This window comes from Triticum urartu, chromosome 3 (genome assembly GCF_003073215.2).
Source record: "Triticum urartu cultivar G1812 chromosome 3, Tu2.1, whole genome shotgun sequence".
NCBI lineage: Eukaryota > Viridiplantae > Streptophyta > Magnoliopsida > Poales > Poaceae > Triticum > Triticum urartu.
In genome coordinates this window covers 717,308,557-717,314,556 of record NC_053024.1, presented here as the reverse complement: position 1 = coordinate 717,314,556, position 6,000 = coordinate 717,308,557, and the positions used below count along the sequence as shown (strand labels likewise).

At 51.6% G+C, this 6,000-nt stretch overlaps 1 pseudogene; it reads right to left on the bottom strand.

The window, feature by feature from the left end:
• Positions 1–533: 533 nt before the first annotated feature.
• On the bottom strand, positions 534–3,577 carry LOC125546160 (annotated as a pseudogene).
• Positions 3,578–6,000: the final 2,423 nt, after the last annotated feature.

Below are 6,000 nucleotides of genomic sequence, written 5' to 3'. Positions count from 1 at the left end.
CTTTTAAAGCACTTTCATAAAATAAAAATTGTTTCGCTTTGTAAAGTTATATCATATTTTGAAATAATTAGTTTTACACATGAAAACAATCCATTTCACATATCCAAAATGTCCGGTTTCACACCGAAGATGATCACCACACAACATGGCGAGCTGGCTTCATATTTTTCGTGGTCCATATCATGCGAGTTATAGCAGTCGTAGGGAATTTATACAGGGTTGGAGTTATCATATTTCCATATATGATTGTGACAATTTTTATAGGATACTTACCACCTTGGGTGAGATGTCCTTTTGGAAAGCAACAATAATTACAAACTTAGCTAGCGTCATACCAGTAGTAGGAGATACCACAATTACTTGGCTTTGCAGTGGTTTCTCAATGAACAATACCACGTTAAATCATTGTTTGTCTCCATCATTTACTCCCCCTTATTTTACTAGGCACCATTCTTCTTCATCTGCGTGCATGTGCGTGTATTCCTTGTATTTTTAAAATAAAAAAAGTACTATCTCATATTGAAATGCAGATGTACAAATTTTCAACGACACATAAGATACATACTTTGCTTTCAAACCAACAATAATACTCTCCCCGTCTCAAAGTGTCACTGATTTGGTACAATTTTATACTGACTTTACAGTACTAATTTATTTTGGAACGGAAAGAGTACATGTTATTCCATCAACCACAGCTGCACCCTTCGTTTCCCTCAAGGAGAACTCCCCTGTTTTATGTTAAATGTTAGAGACCATTTCATATCCACCCGATCTCCTCCTCTGCGAAGGAAGCGATGCGGTGCCTTCGAGCCGCTGCTGCATGAACAACAACAAGGCCAGCAGCACTGCCCCGCACGGTATAACCACCTCCCACGCCATGCTGAAGAGGTCGCCACGGGGGCTCGCGTACAGGTGAGAGGAGTACATGCTTGGCTTGTAGAGATGGGCTCTGACCACATCGTACACATGAGGCGCCACACGGACCATGGTGCCCCCTATGTAGAACCATGGCGAGATCGCTCGAGCTCTGGATCCTCCCAAGGCCGCGTTCAGGATGACCTGCGGGAGGAGGAAGCCATCCAGTACCAGCCCCACGTACGACACAAGGTCCTCCCAGATCGTCGCCGGCCCTTCACCCATGCTGATCATTGACGGGTCGCCGCTCATGGCACGGGCGTTGATCCCGTGGATTATCGCGGCCAAGGCTCCTCCGAGCGCGTACAATGGTAGGCATATCCACAGCACGGTCCTCTCGGACACGGTGGATGTGCGGCGGCCTGACCACGCCAGCTGAAGAAGGCGCAGCTGCAGCACGAAGGCGATCAGCGTAGGCGCCCTCATCATGACCTCGTTCATCTCTAGCCTCCGGCTCGTGGAGTAGTAGAAGTCATAGTACTGGCTCCTCCTGCTTGGAAACAGGGCCTCAGAGTTGAGCGCGAGAGGGGCGAGATACCCCATGGTGACCACGGTGAGCATGGTGATCGATGTCGCCGCAGCCGCCTCTAGGTTCCTCTTTGTGTGGAGGATCTGCAGGATGATGAAGACGCACGACAGCGTGGTGGAGGCCAGCAGGAGGACACTCTCCATGTCCATCCTTGATACGGCCTCAAACACTTGTGAGGAGTACATCCCATAGGAGGTGAAGTCGACCTTCTCGAAGAAGAGGCGGTCGGTCTTGTCCCTGAGGCTACTGATGACCCCGGTGCCGTGCCCTTGCGCCTTGGAATCGAGGGAGGCGAACTGCACCGTTACCAGTGTCTGGCAGTCCGTGGAGCCGTTGTGCTCCTTGCAGCCGACCATGCAGAGGATGCCCCTGTTGGGATCATAAACACCTTCTGCTGAGATCTTTCTCTTCTCATAGTCAACTGAGTAGTTTAACGTATTGGTAGGGCGCACCCAGTTATCAGGTGGAGCAGTGTAGCGTATGGTGTAGCTGACATTCAGCAGACCCGGCTCTTTGTCTTCCACAGCCACTGTGTGCTGGAAGAAGGCGTCATCGGCGGCCAGCCTCTCGCTGGCGAGCATCACCGAGCCGATTGTGACTGGGTAGGCTTCTCCACTCCAGATGTCCAGCCCGTCGAAACGAAACGCAAAGTCACTGACGGTACAGTTAAAGTCAGGGAACGAGTACGACCCCGTGACCTTCTTCCCCTTGCTGATTTCCAGGTAGTGTTTCCTGGCCTCCCCGAGCACCGTGGCATTGTAGCTGTACTTCACGTCGGAGAGATTGGTAGAGCTTATTTGGTCGTCGATGCTCGACGCTGTTATCACGCCGTGGATCAGTCCAGAGCCGGCGTTGGTCGAGTTCCAGAGCATCCCTGACACGATGCTCCGCTCCCGCATCGTCCATACGGCCGGGAACCAGAAGCTCATCCTGATCCCGCATCCGTGCTCTTGCACAGCCGGAGCAGACGACGGCACCGGCAGCGCAACCCGGCACGCCTTGAAGCAGAGCATGCGCCGATCCGAGTCCCAGTGCCCGTCGGCCACGACGGCCTCCTCGCGGACCAAGGAGTGTCGGCGGCGGCGGTAGTACCGGCGCCTCTCGGTCGCCCTGGTGTCGTTGAAGAGCACAGCATTATGCGCGGACGTGCGGCCGCCGTCCGTGGTGCAGCGCATCTGGTTCACGCGCATCCAGGGAATCAGAGCGCCGCCGTGCTCTAGGCTGTACGAGGTCATGAGTTGTTGGGTCAGGTGGCTGCACGCAGAGTTGTCGCCCCTTAGCGCCCGGAGCGACTCCCTGTCCGGGTGCTTGGGTGGGCTGGGGCTGCAGGCCGCGCGCTCGGAGCCGTACCTGTAGTCGTCGCCCTCGCGTACGCGCGGAGGCGGAAAGTCCCAAGGCCGGAGCCGCCCTCCAGACTGCCGGTCACGAATGGATCGGCGAGGGTGGGAGGACTGGGGACGCGGAGGCGGAGGGCGACGTCGGGGTAGTGCTTGAGGGAGCCGTCCTCTCCGCGCTCGGTGCCCGTCCCGACCATGCAGAGCTGCAGCGAGGCGGAGGAGTAGTGGCCGTCGAGGACGAAGGAGATGGGCGCAGGGAAGCTGTAATTGTCGCGGCGTCCACCGGGGCTGCGGGGACCGGTGAGGGTGAAGGTGGCGGTAAGGTGGAGGAGAGCCGGGTCTTGGGTGCGGGAGATGCCGTGTGGGAAAAAGGCGAACGAGCGGTCATTGTAGGGACCATCATCTTGAGGGGAAAACAGGCCGGCAGCGCCACCAGAAAACTGGCCGGCGGAGATCTGGAAGGAGCGGGTCAGTGAAAGGGCGTCGTCGGCGTCGGTGCGGCGGTCGTGGGCGGGCGGCAGGGATGGGCAGGCGGTGGAGTAAGAGGAAGCGGTGACGGCGGCCGAGAGGGTGGCGGTGGACGCAAGGAGAAGGAAGCACAAGCAGAGGTGGCACGTGTGCATGCTGGGAGTCCTCTTCCTCCCTGGTGCCGGCGCCATTCTTGGTCGGTTGGTTGAGCTTGTTAGCCCGGCCATGGCCATGTCCATGTGTTGGTGCTTACATACCCGAGGGAGTACTAGACTAGTAGTAGAAAACTGCAGGGCTGCGATGTGGATTGTGGAATGGCCGACTTATTTGTTGGCAACTTGCATGTATCGAAGAAAAGTTGGGAGGAAATATAGAAGAAAAAATGTGCCTAGTGGAAGTTGAGAGGAAATATCGAAGAAAAAATGTGTCGAGTGGTGAGAGGCATAATGGCCAATGGGTCCACACACTTATCTTGTCCTGGTTTTTCAAAGTAAACGTCAACGGTCAGTGAACCCGGCCTTTCGTTTTCATTCAAGTTAATTGTTCGCAAAAAGAAAGATTGTCCTAGGTGAAACTTAAATTAAGGCTGACCAAGTCTCTATGCAGAAACATATCAAATTCTCTACTGTAGATAATTGTGGATTTTTTGTTCTTGAATTCAGAAAATGTTTGCATATTCGAAATATGTTTGCTAATTTGAAAAAAAAAAGTCCATCAAATTGAAAAACTGTTCACGGATGTAAATATTGATCACCAATTTGAAAATTTGTTTATGGATTTGAAAAATGTTCACGAATTTAAAAATATTCATGAATTTTAAAAATCATCACGAATTTTAAAAATGTTCCTAATTCATAAAATGCTTACAGAATTTAAATAAGAAAAATATAATAAAGGGATACAAATTAAAAGGAAAGTAAATAGAAAATAAAAAACCAGAAAAGCCAAAGAAGAATGGGAAAAAACCTTCCCAAAAGCGGAAGGAAGGTTCTTGTAGCTTACATAAACCGCAATTTGAGCTAACATTATCGCCAATGAGCCGGTCCAGGAAACAACGTAATGTTAGCGAGCAATTTTTTGTTGTCGAGAATTCGCCCTCTCTAGCCACTTTATTCAGTAATAGGCAGTTCATATCCGATTGAACAGGAACAATCAGATGAAAGTACTAGGACCTTGAACAACAGCATCTCTTGCCGCAGCATGAGCAGCTGCATTAGCGCACCTCCTAGGGGCCTGTTCGGTAATCACCCGCTCCCAGAATCTGTGGAGCGGAGAAACCACAACTCCTTCGATTTGTACAACAGCTCCACCAACTCCGCTCCTGGAGTTGTGGAGCGGAGGGATACCGAACAGGGCGCTAGTGAACTCAAACTTGAACCCCTGAAATGTCCGATTGAACAGGAACAATCACATGAAAGTACTAGGACCTTGAACAACAGCCTCTCTTGCCGCAGCATGAGCAACTGCATTAGCGCACCTCCTAGGGGCCTGTTCGGTAATCACCCGCTCCCAGAATCTTGTGGAGCGGAGAAACCACAACTCCTTCGATTTGTACAACAGCTCCACCAACTCCGCTCCTGGAGTTGTGGAGCGGAGGGATACCGAACAGGGCGCTAGTGAACTCAAACTTGAACCCCTGAAATGTCCGATTGAACAGGAACAATCACATGAAAGTAACTACTTGAACAACAGCCTCTCTTGCCGCAGCATGAGCAAGTGATTAGCGCACCTCCTAGCCTGTTCGGTAATCACCCGCTCCCAGAATCTGTGGAGCGGAGAAACCACAACTCCTTCGATTTGTACAGCAGCTCCACCAACTCCGCTCCTGGAGTTGTGGAGCGGAGGGATACCGAACAGGGCGCTAGTGAACTCAAACTTGAACCCCTGAAATGTCCGATTGAACAGGAACAATAACATGAAAGTACTAGGACCTTGAACAACAGCCTCTCTTGCCGCAGCATGAGCAGCTGCATTAGCGCACCTCCTAGGGGCCTGTTCGGTAATCACCCGCTCCCAGAATCTGTGGAGCGGAGAAACCACAACTCCTTCGATTTGTACAGCAGCTCCACCAACTCCGCTCCTGGAGTTGTGGAGCGGAGGGACACCGAACAGGGCGTTAGTGAACTCAAACTTGAACCCCTGAAATGTCCGATTGAACAGGAACAATCACATGAAAGTACTAGGACCTTTAACAACAGCTTCTCTTGCCGCAGCATGAGCAACTGCATTAGCGCACCTCCTAGGGGCCTGTTCGGTAATCACCCGCTCCTAGAATCTGTGGAGCGGAGAAACCACAACTCCTTCGATTTGTACAACAGCTCCACCAACTCCGCTCCTGGAGTTGTGGAGCGGAGGGATACCGAACAGGGCGCTAGTGAACTCAAACTTGAACCCCTGAAATGTCTGATTGAACAGGAACAATCACATGAAAGTACTAGGACCTTGAACAACAGCCTCTCTTGCCGCAGCATGAGCAGCTGCATTAGCGCACCTCCTAGTGAACTCAAACTTGAACCCCTGAAATGTCGACAGAAGAGTCTCTGAAAATTTGGTATCCTACATTTACTAGGTCAAGCCAAGCCAAGGCCCAACCAAGCCCACAAAGCTGACTAAGTCACAACCGAGGCTTCAGGCAAAAGAAGCCAGGCATGTCCGACATCTGCCTAAGAACTGCCCAGATTTAAGTAAAAAAAACTGGCAAAACTTGTGAAATCTCACAATCCATCCATCCCTTGGTCAGATTTTGTACGG